The sequence below is a fragment of the Bos mutus genome, chromosome 19 (genome assembly GCF_027580195.1).
Source record: "Bos mutus isolate GX-2022 chromosome 19, NWIPB_WYAK_1.1, whole genome shotgun sequence".
Taxonomy (NCBI): domain Eukaryota; kingdom Metazoa; phylum Chordata; class Mammalia; order Artiodactyla; family Bovidae; genus Bos; species Bos mutus.
The window spans coordinates 27251668-27265428 of record NC_091635.1 but is presented as its reverse complement, the minus strand read 5'-3'; the positions used below and the strand labels follow the sequence as shown (position 1 = coordinate 27265428).

General features: G+C 45.8%; 1 protein-coding gene across 1 annotated transcript in view; it reads right to left on the bottom strand.

Moving 5' to 3' along the window:
- The window catches only part of WIPF2 (WAS/WASL interacting protein family member 2), a 39784-nt gene extending 39238 nt beyond the window's left edge, over positions 1-546 (bottom strand). Inside the window, 1 exon segment of the mRNA XM_070389806.1 lies at positions 411-546. The gene's annotated coding sequence lies outside the window, so the exon portion shown is untranslated.
- Between the last annotated feature and the right edge of the window lie 13215 nt (positions 547-13761).

Below are 13761 nucleotides of genomic sequence, written 5' to 3'. Positions count from 1 at the left end.
AACAGGTCCTCCCTCCCCATCTCCCTTTTTGCGCACGGTTACCTCGTTCCTCACCCCAGTCGCCGTCTTACTCACCTCACCCAGCCCTTCAGGATCCCTTATTTCCTGTCTCTCAACAACCTTCCTTCGCATCTCACAGTTAGCGCTCGCCCCACACCGATTCCCGACCACTCCTCCCTACTTAGATTCCCCACGCCCCCTCTTCTCCAGGTTCTTTAGATCCAGCCTCCAATCCCCCTCCCCTTAGGTCCCGCCCCCAGGACCCCTCTTCCCCACAGGCCCCTCCTCCAAAGTCCCCTCTCTCCCTTACAGCCCCGCCCCAGTCCCCCCTCCCCCGGCTCGCCCTCCCATTCAGATCCGCAGGTCATTTCAGCGACGGACCCACCCTTCCTGGACCCACTCTTCCCGACCTGGCCGCAGCGGCTCCAGGAGCTACTCCTCCGCCACCTCGGCTCTGGCTCCGTCCAGTCCTGCTTGCCCCGCGGCAAGCTCCCCTTCTCGCCGCCGCCGCCCCTTTTGCCAACCCGGAAATGGATCTGCTCCCACCGTCCCCAGCGTCCGCGAACAAAATGGAGGAGGGGGAGAAAGGAGGAGGGAGCAGAGGGCGAAGAGACGCTACACGCATGCGCACCTGGAGAGCCCGCCCCTTGCCGGTTTACGTAAAGGCGGAAGCTGTCAGTGGCCGCCATCTTGGGAAGGTCGCAAGAACGTTGCTTAGCCGCTGAAGAGCAGGGTTTGCCACTTTGGTTGCAATTAGAATAACCTGGGAAGAGTTGACTAAATAGTGATACCTGAATTCCACACCCAGAGATTCTGATTTAATTGATCTTGTGTGTGGCTAGGCATCGGAACTTTTAAAACTGCGCAGTGATTCTAACATGTTGCTGAAGAATCACTGAGCTGAACACAGTTTCGAATATCTTTTTCATCTTTTTTCCGCGTGCTCACGCGCACACACACACCATAAATGTCCTTTCCTAATTTCGAGTTAACGAAGAACCCGCCCCAGACAAACCTTGAAAGGGCTCAGTAATCAAGCTCCGGTTGTCATGGCAACGGGGAGGCAGGCCCTGCTAACTAGTCACCCGTTACCGTCATCTTAGCTGCTTAACCCGAACACCTGTGAACATCCGTCTTCACTTTCCCGGGCTTGGGCTTCCCCAGTTTCCATGGCTGGGGGTTGGTGCTGCAGACTTCCTGCTGTTTGGGTCGGGGGAGGGAGGGGGGGTCGGGGGAGTGGGGAAAGGAATCCTGTGCCCTCCCTGGCTTGCCTGCTGTTAGCTCTGTCCCAGCTAAGTATTCCTCCCTAGTCCACCCACAAAAATGCTTTTCCATTGCAAACTCATTGCCTCAAAATGTTCTTTGGGTCTCTCCATCACCTTTATTTACGCTGAATCGGAAGTAGGGAGACAGAATTGGGACTTAGTTCTCATTTCTTACCGTGTGCCCTTGGGCCTCAACTACGCTATCTGTAAAATGGGTCTAATAGTTCCTGCCTCGACTGTTTCACAGGGACTTCCCTCGTAGCTCTGTTGGTAAAGAATCTGCCTGCAATGCAGGAGACCCAGGTTGGATCCCTGGGTCGGGAAGAGCCCCTGGAGAAGGAAATGGCAACCCATTCCAGTATTCTTGCCTGGAGAATCCCATGGACACAGGAGACTGGCAGGCTACTGTCCATGGGTCGCAAGAGTTGGATACAACTTAGCGACTAAACCACCAACTGTTTCATAGGGTTGTTGGAAAGCTAATGAGATGAATGAGAAAGCACGTGATGAACTGTAGGTTGTTATTATTTTTGTTTTCCTTCTGTTCTGCCATGAGAAGTGCTGGGCACCACCCACTAGTCAAGTAAATGTCACAACATTCACTGAGTACCTGATGTGGGCCAGGCACTGGGCTAGGCAGCAGAAGATGGCTACAGAGGTGACTAAGACCGCCTCTGCCCTCAGGGGACTCACTGGATGGTGGGCAGACTGGCGTGTAAACAGCTGGCTGAGATACAAGTAGGCATATGATTAGTGCCATGGGGACATATGGGCAGAGGGACCTCAGACAAGGGAGTGATTACTCCCTGCTAGAGAATGGGAGAAGGTTTCATAAATGGTTTTGAATTCAGCCTTGGAGGAGGAGCAGAGTTTTATTACTAATCAGAGAAGGCAGGGAACACATTCCAGTCATAGGGATCAGTAGGTGCAAAGATAAAGATTACGTAAGGTTTGTAATCCTGTATGCCTGAAGGCGGAGTGACTGGGCAAGGTACATTGTAGATTGACACTCCCAGCTCTTCAGCCTCATCCCTACTCTGTCCCCTCCCCGCTCACTACACACTGTGCAGACCTGCTTTCTAGTGCAGTGCACCAGGTGCTTCCTCAAGGCCTCTGTTCATCTCTGCTCTTTTCTGCATTTTTCAGGCTTTGCCCGTATACCACAGCTAATGTAAGCCCACCATTCTCTAGTACATCACTCCATGATAAGAGCAGCCACTGGGTGCAATGCAGGAACATCTCAACTAGGCTTGGAGAAATAGGTGTAGGCTTCATAAAGAAAGTAATTTTTACCTAAGTAATGCCCGATGGGTAAGTAGGAATTGGCCAGGTGCAGACAGAAGGGAACAGCATTCAGGGCGCAGGAAGAATGTACACAAAACAAGAAGCACGGCCCATTAAAAAAACTGAAAGCATTTCCAGGTAGTTAGAGCTAGAACTTATAGGAGAGGCAAGGAATTTGATCCAAAAAGTAGTCATAACATCTGAATTTATCAATACTTGCCATGTGCCAGGCACTGTCAATTATAACATCACATGTCGTAACTCATTTATCCTCAGGATAACTTTCTGAGGTAGGTATTATTACCTCCATTTTACAGATAAAGAAACTGAGACACAGGAAAGTTAACCGTCTTGCCTGAAGACGCATACCTATAAAGTAGTAGAAGTATCTCCAGAGTCTCTGCATACCAAATGACCCCGCACACTCCCAGGTCCCAGTGTCCTTTTATTATAACAAATATAATTCAACTTTACTATCCTCAAGTGAAATTAACAATTTAACCTGATTTAAAAAAAAACAACATGATTTCAAAAAACAAATCAGGGCTTCCCAGGTGGTCCAGTGGTTAAGAATCTGCCTGCCAATGCAGGGCACATGGATTCGGAAAGATTCTACATGCCATTGGGCAGCTAACCCTATGTACCACAACTACTGAACCCACATTCTAGAGCCTGAGAGCTTCAATTATGGAGCCCATGAGCCGCAACTACTGAAGCTCGAATGCCTAGAGCCTGTGCTCACAAGAAAAGCCACTGCAATGAAAAGCCCGAGTTACTGCAAGGAAGACCCAGCACAGACCAAAAGTAAAATAAATAAATCTTTTTAAAAAATCAATATAAAGCCCTGACTATAAAAAAGAAATAAGAGGAAGGCATTTCAGTCTGTTAACACTCACGTATCACAACACTGGAAGATGCATAGTGAAGTAGTTAGATGCTTGCACCGATATTTAGAATCACTGAGAATGTGACAGCAACAAATGCAGATTGACCTAAGGGTGTTGTGTTGGACAGTGCTGCCATTTACAAGGTGATTTTCCCAAATAGTGAACAACTCTTGTTAAAGTTCCGAACAACACAAAACAACAGAGTAGTTATACTCTTTTATGTTTACTTACTTAAGCTTCGACAGGTCTCAGTCATGGCACGTGGTATCTTCGATTTTCATTGCAGCATGTAAGATTTCTTAGTTGCGGCATGTGGAATCTTCACTTCGGTCCTGTCCAACTCTTTGAGACCCCGTGGACTGCAGCCTGCCAGGCTCCACTGTCTGTGAGATTTCCCAGGCAAGAATATTTAAGTGGGTTGCCATTTCCTCCTCTGGGGGATCTTCCCCACCCAGGAACTGAACTCTAGTCTCCTTCAGCTTCTGCACTGGTGCGTTGGCAGGCGGATTCTTTACCACTGAGCCACCTGGGAGGTCCTGTTCTGACAATATGACAGACTGAGTACCTTGAAGACCTTCTCCCTAAAAACAACTAAAAATCCTAGATAAAATATTTTTTAACTCTTAAATGCTTTGATGAAAAACTGAGGAATGTGGGGAGCAAACTAAGTGAAGGCTAAGCTAAGCTAAGCTAAGTCACTTCAGTTGTGTCTGACTCTGTGCGACCCCATAGACGGCAGCCCACCAGGCTCCCCCATCCCTGGGATTCTCCAGGCAAGAACACTGGAGTGGGTTGCCATTTCCTTCTCCAGTGCATGAAAGTGAAAAGTGAAAGTGAAGTCGCTCAGTCGTGTCCGACTCCTAGCGACCCCATGGACTGCAGCCTACCAGGCTCCTCTGTCCATGGGATTTTTCCAGGCAAGAGTACTGGAGTGGGGTGCCATTGCCTTCTCCAAAGTGAAGGCAGGGGACATGAAAAGAGGTAAGAGGAACACTGAAGCAGGTTCTTGGTCAGGGGACACTTGCCTAACTACATGAGCTTGAGCTTTTGTCAGTGTCTTGTGGGGAAAGAGAGCATCCCAGGAACTCTTCAGCAGGGATTTTAACAGGAGATTCTCCCTGATAGCTCAGTTGGTAAAGAATCCACCTGCAAGGCGGGAGACCCCGGTTCAATTCCTGGGTCAGGAAGATTTGCTGGAGAAGGATAGGCTACCCACTCCAGTATTCTGGCCTGGAGAATTCCATGGACTGTGTAGTCCATGGCGTCACAAAGAGTCGGACGTGACTGAGCCACTTTCACTTTCAATCCTTCATATAGATGGGATGCCAAAGGACTACATCCTCATAGTTAAGGTGAACCAGAAATAAACCTGTCCCTTCCTCCCTTGAGGGGCTACCCTGGAGGCTCAGACGGTAAAGAATCTGCCTGCAATGCAGGAGACCCGGGTTTGATCCCTGGGTGGGGAAGAGCCCCTGGAGGAGGGTATGGCAAGTATTCTTCAATATTCCACTTCACTATTCTTGCTTGGAGAATTCAATGAACAGAGAAGCCTGGTGGGCTACAGTCTGTGGGGTCACAAAGAGTCAGACACAACTGAAGCCACTTAGCACACACTTCCTCCCTTGGTGTAGGGTTAATGAAGATAGATTCCAGGCTCAGATGATAATTAATAGATTTTTCGCATAGAAGGTTCAGTAGGACATTGAAAATCACATGGATAATTTTTGGTTGTGCAGAATGGTTCCTTGTATTGCCAAAATCTAGCATCCCTAACCCTGTTCACCAAATACCATAGCACAAACATTGTGATAAAAAAAGTCATCATAGGGAATTCCTTGGAGATTCAGTGGTTAGGACTCTGTGTTCTCACTGTTCAGGGCCATGGTTCTATCCCCAGGCAGAGAACTAAGATCCCACAAGTTGTGTGGTGCAGCAAAAAACAAACAAACAAAAACAAACAAAAAATTAGCCACCCAAGATTTCCAAGATGCTGCTATAGAGAACCACTGCTCTATGCTACACTGTCAAGTTGCCAGGGACCAGTTTGTGAAGGACTTTATTATCTCTCATGAAAAGTTAGATTTTATCCCGAGGGCAAGAGGAAAACCATTACAAGGTTTGAGTTGAGCAGTGCCATAACCCACTTTGCCTTCTAGAAAGAGCCCTCTGACTAACTGCAGCATGTGCTGTGCTTAGTTGCTCAGTCGTGTCTGACTCTTTACGACCCCATGGACTGCAGTCCTCCAGGCTCCTCTGTCCATGGGATTCTCAAGGCAAGAATACTGGAGTGGGTTCCCATGCCCTCCTCCAGGGGATCTTCCCAACCCAAGGATCAAACCCAGGTCTTCCACGTTGCAGGCGGATTCTTTACCATCTGAGCCACCAGGGACGCTTTGGAGAACTGCAGCATAGTAAAGGATAAATTAGAGGGGGCCGGGCTAAAAGCAAGAATGTTGTAGACGTCTCAGTGAGAGACGATGGATGCCTGCATTGAGTGGCAGCTGGACACAATTGGGCACAAAGACCTTGAAGACAGGGCTGCTTGTCTGCAGAGCTCAAGGCCTCGAATCTTAGTTCTCCCCACTACTGAATAGGGTGAGGCTTTGGACAAGTTACTCAACTTCTACCAGCCTTAGGCTTCCCATCTACAAAGTGAGATAAGACTAAATGAAGGGACTTCCCTGGTGGTTCAGTGGTTAAGAATCTGCCTTCCAATGCAGGGGACACAGGTTAGATCCCTGGTTAGGGAACATGCCGTGGGGCAAGTGAGCCAATTCACCACAACTAGAGATCCTACGTGCTGCAAGTACTGAATCCTCGGGCTCTAGAGCCCATGTTCCACAACAAAAGAAGTTCCTGTGTGCTGCAACAAAAACTGGGGATTGGGGGGGTGGGGGGGTGGTGATCGTGGAGAGTGAGACTAAATGGAATGCTCCTGAACCATGTCTGCACTTGGAAACACTCACTAACTGTACCTGTGATCACTATGAGGGTATCAGTGGTAGAGATAGTAAGATGTAATTCTAGAGATATTTATGAAGTGGAATGTGATGGTTGAAGACGGGGAGAACTCAAAGATGATTCCCAAGTCCCTGGCTTGAGCTCTTTTGTGCAAGTGATGCCAATACTTAGCCAGAGAGTTGAGGAGGAAGAAGAGGGGTTGGGGCAAGGACAAAAGATTAGGGAGACTAGGTGGGTGAGGGAGGGAAAAGAGGTTCTTTAGGCCACGGGATGTTTATGTCTGGAATTTACAAGAGCAATCCTAGCAAGCTGGGACTCACAAACTGGTTTAGCTAGTCTCCAGGACAGCCCCTAATGACCCAGGACTCCACGTGTTCACTCAATCAGGGCTGGCCTGTGACTCCCTTTAATACAGAAGAAGGAATGCTGTACCAGGCCCATAATTAAGCTTTTAGGAAGACCTGGCAGCCTCCAGTCTTGTGTGTCCACCCTAACACTCCCATGTGAGAAATCAGTTATTCTGTTGTAGAGACCACCCGGAGGGGGAGGCCTCCACATGGAGAGAGAGGACTAGCCATCCTAGCCTTCCAGCTGTACCCACTGCGTATGAGATGCGTAAGCCAGCCATCTTGGACATTCCAGCTCCAGTCACCTTCTGACTGCAGCTGACTGAGACACCCCAAGAGGGACAGCAGAACTACCCAGCTGAGTCTCCATTAACTGGAGGGTCATAAGTTTAAAATGGCTTTTAAGTCATTAAGTTTTTGTTTTTTAAAAAACATTTATTTATTTATTTGGCTGTGCCAGGTTTTAGTCATGGCACTTAGTATCTTTGATCTTCACTGTGGCATGAGGGAGCTTTTTTTAAAATAAACTTTATTTATTTGTTTGTTTTGGCCGTGCTGGGTCTTTGCTGCTGCTTGGAGTTTTCTCTATGCAGTGAGCGGAGGCTGTCTGTAGTCGCGGCGCGCCTACTTCTCGTTGCGGTGGCTTCTCTTGTTGCAGAGCATGAGCTCTAGGGCACACGGGCTTCAGTGGTTGTGGCTCCCCGGCCCTAGAGCACAGGCTCAGTAGTTGTGGTGCATGGGCTTAGTTGCTCTGTGGCTTAAGGGATCTTCCCAGACCAGGGACCGAACCCATGTCCCCTGCGTTGGCAGTTGAATGAGTGAGCCACCAGGGGAGCCCCAGCATGTGAAATCTTTAGTTGCAGCATGTGGAATCTCGTTCCTCAACCAGGAATTGAACCTAACCTCCTACATTGGGAGCTCAGAATCTTAGCTGCTGGACCACCAGGGAAGTCTCATAAGCCACTAAGTTTGGAATAGTGTGTTATGCAGCAGCAGATGCTCAGAGATAGACTGATGAAGTCTAAGCCCAGATGTATGGAAGGGAGAGAAGAGGGCTTAGGACAGAACCAAGGAACTCCTCATGCAAGGACCCAGCTGAGGGAGAAAGCCAGCAAGGGAGGCTAAGAAGGATAGGACAGAGGGAAATCCTGAGAGTGTAGTGGCCAGAAGTAGCAATGAGTGTTCAGGAGGGAAGGACCATGAGACACATCGAACGCCAGGAGAGGATGGTAAGATAAGCATCACTTGGATTTGGTAAAATGGGAGTCAGTGACCTTGACAAGAACAGTTTCAGTAAGTAATGAGGGCAGAAGTCAGAGGTACTGGGTAGAAGAATGACACATTTTGAAGAAGAAAAGGACATTGTTGTTTAGTCACTGAGTCGTATCTAACCCCATGGACTATATAGTCCACCAGGCTCCTCTGCCTGTGGAATTTTCCAGGTGAGAATACTGGAGTGGATTGCCATCTCGTACTCCAGGGGATCTTCCCCACCCAGGGATCAAACCCACACCTCTTGTGTTTCCTGCACTGGCAGGCAGCTTCTTTACCACTGTGCCACCGGGAAGCCCAGGACACGTAGAGCAACAAAACCAAACTAGAATTTACACACACATTGACCTGAGAATCTCACAAGCTTAACACTGAGGGGAGAAAGTTGCTGAACATTGTATCTGGTAGGACAGTATTTAAATCAAGTTTAAAAATATGTTAATATAAAAACTCTTAAACTTACTGATAAAAAGACAAATAACCCAACTTTTAAATGGGCAAAGGAGGGACTTCCCTGGTGATCCAGTGGTTAATACTTCACCTTCCAATGCAGGGGGTGCAAGTTCTATCCCTGGTCAGAGAGCTAAGATCCTACATGATTGGCAGCCAAAAAATCAAAACATAAAGCAGAAGCAATATTGTAACAAGTTCAATAAAGACTTTAAAAATTGTCCACATCAAAACAAAAATCTTAAAAAAAAAAATGGGCAAAGGGCCTGGCAGTAGGCTGATGACTAGCATTCCGCCACAATCCACGACTACCCAGAATTTGACCTTTTTTGGAAATAAAGTCTTTGCAGATGGAATCAGTTGAGGCCATGCTAGATTAACATGAAGTCGTCCCAGGGACATCCGTAGTGGTCCAGTGGATAAGACTCCAAGCTCCCAGTGCAGGGAGCCAGGTTCAATTCCTGGTTGGGGAACTAAGATCTGACATACTGCAACTAAGCCCATGTGCCACAGCTAAGATGAAGTCAAAATAAATACTTGAAAAAAAATTTTTTAATTGAAGTCATCCTGGATTAGGGTGGGCCCTAAAACTAATGACTGGTGTCCTTATAAGAAGAGTGTTCAGAGACACTCACAGGGAGAATACCATATGAAGATGGAAATAGAGTTTGGGTGATGTGTCTACAAATCAAGTGAATGAGGTTCCCACAACACGAAGCCATTGTTACCTCTTGAAAGTGTACATTTGAGTGGGGCTTAGTGTAATCACAATGTTGTACACCCATCACTAACATCTAATTTCAGAACATTTTCATCACCCCAAAAGGAACTCTACACGTTAGCAGTGTCTCCCACTCCCGCCCTCTTCCCAGCCCCTGGCAACCACTAATCCACTCTCTGTCTCTATGAAACTGCCTATGCTGGAAATTTCATATCAATGGAACCACAGAGAATGTGACCTTTTGTGTCTGGCTTCTTTCACTTAGCACATTTTCAAGGTACCCATGGTGCAGCATGTGTTAGCATGTCATTCCTTTTTTATGGCCGAGTAACATTTCATTTTATGAATATACCACATTTTAGTTTACCCGTTCATCAGCTGATGGAATTGTGTTGCTTCTACTTTTTGACTATTGCTAATAATGCTGCTATAAACATTCTTATATAAAGAGTTTCTTTTGGGGGTGATGAAAATGTTTTAACTATACTCCCATACAAAATGAAATTTTAAAAAATCATAAAATAAAATGTTCTAAAATTGATTGTGGTGATGGTTGCACAACTACATACTTTAAATAGTGGCTGTGAATTACATCTCAGTGAAACTGCTACTTCCCCCTAAATGCAAAACACTATGCTGTTTTGAGATGTATACATATGTAATGAAAGTTTACAGAAATGCATGAAAATGATACCACGCTCAGAAAAGTAGTGGCCTCTGGGGAGAAAGGAAAAGGATGTGACTGGGGTAGGGTACCAGGGATCTCAGGTGTAGGGTAAGATTTCATTTCTTAAACTGAGTGGAGACCGGTGTTCATTATATTTGTCTTTAAACTTTTTGTATGAATGAAATGTTACACAATACATTTAAAAATAACTTTTGAACAAGAGTGAATGGTTGGGATACCCAGGATATTTGCCAGATGCAAAAATCACTGCATACTAACTGCAAAGCGGGGGCAGTGGGGGAACGGTATCTTTTTAATGGAGAAACCTGGCAGCGTCTCTTTAACCACAGAGTCAACCTCAGCCACCACTAACAGGGGCCAGATGGACACTATTTGCCTCCTGGTATAATGCTATTAACAACATCACCTATAAAGTATTCTTCCCTAGAATATTTAAGCTCCAGAAAACCACTAGAACTATACGGTCCAATCTAGGAGCCGATAGTCACTGGTAGCGTTGATCAATTAAATTGTGATTTAGTCTGCACAGACGTAGAGAACAGGCTTGTGGTTGCCAGGGGAGGTTAGGGTCAGGGAGGGATGGACTGGGAGTTTGGGGTTAGTAGACTATTGTATTGAGAATGGATAAGCAATAAAGTCCTACTATATAGCACAGGGAACTATATTCACTCTTCTGGGATAAACCAAAATGGAAAAGAATATTTTTAAAATGTATATATATACGTATAACTGAGTCACTTTGGTGTACAGCAGAAATTGACACAACACTGTAAATCAACTATACTTCAATTAAAAATAAATTTTAAAGTGATTAGTCTGAATCCACATATGTTGCAAGTAAAACTGCACACCAAGTTTCAAAGACTTAATACAAAAAAAGGAAAGTAAAATGTCTCATTAATACGTTTATATTGATTACAAGCTGAAATGACATTATTTTGGATACAGTGAGTTAAATAAAATATTACAATTAACTTATCTGTTTCTTCTTACTTCTTTAATGTGAGTACTAGAAAAATTTTAATTACCAACATGGCTCACATTATATTTGTATTGGACACTCCTCTCTAGACAGAACCAGTAGCTTAGACTCTACGGAGGGGATGAAGGTACAAGTAAACAAGAGCGTTGGGGAAACAATCAAACAATTCATGCATTTACAAGATATCTGTCTAGACTGAAAAGTCAATGTCATCTAAAAAAGAAGCCATTCTAGATTAAGAGGCTAATGAGATCTAACAGCCAGATGCAATGCATGGACCTTGATTACATCAGGATTTTTTCCCCTAAACTTTTTTAAAGATTTATTTTTATAAATTTTTATGTATTTATTTATTTATGTTTGGCTGTGCCGGGTCTTCGTTGCTGCCTGCAGGTTTTCACTAGTTGTGGTGAGCGGGGCTACTCTTCATTGCTGTGCACGGGCTTCTCATTGCAGTAGCTTCTCTTGTTGGGGAGCACAGACTCTAGGCCCACAGGCTCAGCAGTTTTGGCACAAGAACTCAGTATTTGCAGCTTGCAGGCTTAGTTGCCTTGCAGCGAGTGGAATCTTCCCAGACCAGGGATCAAACTCATGTCCCCTGCATTGGCGGGTGGACTCAACCACTGGACCACCACGGAAGTCCCTTAAAGATATTTTTGACACAACCTGGGAAAAAATATAGACTGAATATTAGCTGATATCATGGAACTACTGTTGATTTTCTTAGGTGAGATAATGGTGTGGTGGACATGTAAGGCAATGTCCTTATTCTTAGAAGATTCTTACTAAAGCTTTTAGGAATGAAGTGATATTAACATTTGCTACTTACTTTCAAGTAGCTTGGCAAAAGAAAAAGTGTGTGTGTGTGCGCGTGTGCATAGAGAGAGAACAAAAGCAAATTTAACAAAATGTTAATTATAGAGTCTAGAAAGTTCATTGTACTAATCATTCAACTTTTCTGTGTCTGAAATCTTTCTTGATGAAAAGTTGAAGAAACAAGACAAAATAAAATAGGAATGAATGGGGACTTCCCTGGTGGTTCATTGGTTAAGAATCCTCCTTGCATGCTTCCCTGGTGGCTCAGTGGTAAAGAATCCGGCTGCTAATGCAGGAGACACGGGTTCAGTCCCTGGTCCGGGAAGATCCCACATGCCTCGGAGCAACTAAGCCCATGCGCCACAACTGTTGACCCTGTGCTCTGTGGCTAAGTCGCTTCAGTCGTGTCCGACTCTGTGCGACCCCATAGACGGCGGCCCACCAGGCTCCCCCGTCCCTGGGATTCTCCAGGCAAGAACACTGGAGTGGGTTGCCATTTCCTTCTCCAATGCATGAAAGGGAAAAGTGAAAGTGAAGTCGCTCAGTTGTATCCAACTCTTTGAGACCCCATGGTCTGCAGCCTACCAGGCTCCTCCGTCCATGGGATTTTCCAGGCGAGAGTACTGGAGTGGGGTGCCATTGCCTTCTCCAGACCCTGTGCTCTAGGGCCTGAGAACTGAGCCCACGTGCTGCAACTTCTGAAGCCCATGCTCCACAAGAGAAGCCACTGAAATGAGAAGCGCTCACACTGCAACTAGAGAAAAAGCCTGCACAGTAATGAAGACCTATCACAGCCACAAATAAAAATAAATAAAATAAAAATTATTAAAAAAAAGAATCCTCCTTGCAATGCAGGGGACTCGGGTTCTATCTCTTGTCAGGGAACTAAGATCCGACATGCTTCGAGGCAACTAAAGTTGCACGCCGCAAATGAACCCACGCTCCACAACTAGAGAGACTTCCTGTCGCAATGAAAGATCCCCCATGATGCAACAAAGGTCTCAAGTACCACAAATAAGACCCAATGTAGCCAAACAAATTAAATAAGTAAATAAGTTTTTCTTTAAAAAAAAATGGGACATGAGGAGGTAGAGACAATCTACCTCCTTCAGGAAGTTTGGCCTAGAACAAGAAACAAGAAGTGAAGGGGGAAAGTAGCTAGAATGGACATGTCAGCTCAAGGAAAGTGTTTATAAAAATGGAGAGTTGAGGGACCTCCCTGGTGGTCCAGCAGTTAAGACTCCACTCTTCCAATGTAGGCGGGGGGGGGTTCAGTCCCTGGTTATTGTTGTTGTTCAGTCACTCAGTCGTGTCCGACTCTTTGCAACCCCATGGACTCCAGCACGCCAGGCTTCCCTGTCCTCCACCATCTCCTGGAGCTTGCTCAAACTCGTGTCCATCGAATCGGCAATGCCATCCAACCATCTCGTCCTCTGTTGCCCCCTTCTCCCGCATTCAATCTTTCCTCGCATCAGGGTCTCTTCTAATGACTTGGCTCTTTGTGTCAGGTGGCCAAAGTATTGGAGCTTCAGCTTCAGCTTCAGCATCAGTCCTTCCGATGAATATTCAGGACTGATTTTCTTTAGGATGGACTGGTTGTTCTCCTTGCAGCACAAGACTCTCAAGAGTCTTTTCCAACACCACAGTTCAAAAGCATCAATTCTTTGGCACTCAGCTTTCTTTACGGTCCAACTCTCACATCCATACATGACTACTGGAAAACCTATAGTTTTGACTATGTGGACCTTTGATGGCAAAGTGACATTTCTGTTTTTAATATGCTGTCTAGGTTTGTCATAGCTTTTCTTCCAAGGAACCAGGGTCTTTTAATTTCATGGCTGCAGTCATCCTCTGCAGTGATCTTGGCACCCAAGAAAATAAAGTCTGTCACTGTTTCCATTGTTTCCCTTCTATTTGCCATGAAGTGATGGAACTGGATGCCATGATCTTAGTTTTCTGAATGTTGAATTTTAAGTCAGCTTTTTCACTCTCCCCTTTCACTTTCATCAAGAGGCTGTTTAGTTCCTCTTCACTTTCTGCCATAAGGGGGTGTCATCTGCATATCTGAGGATATTGATATTTCTCTTG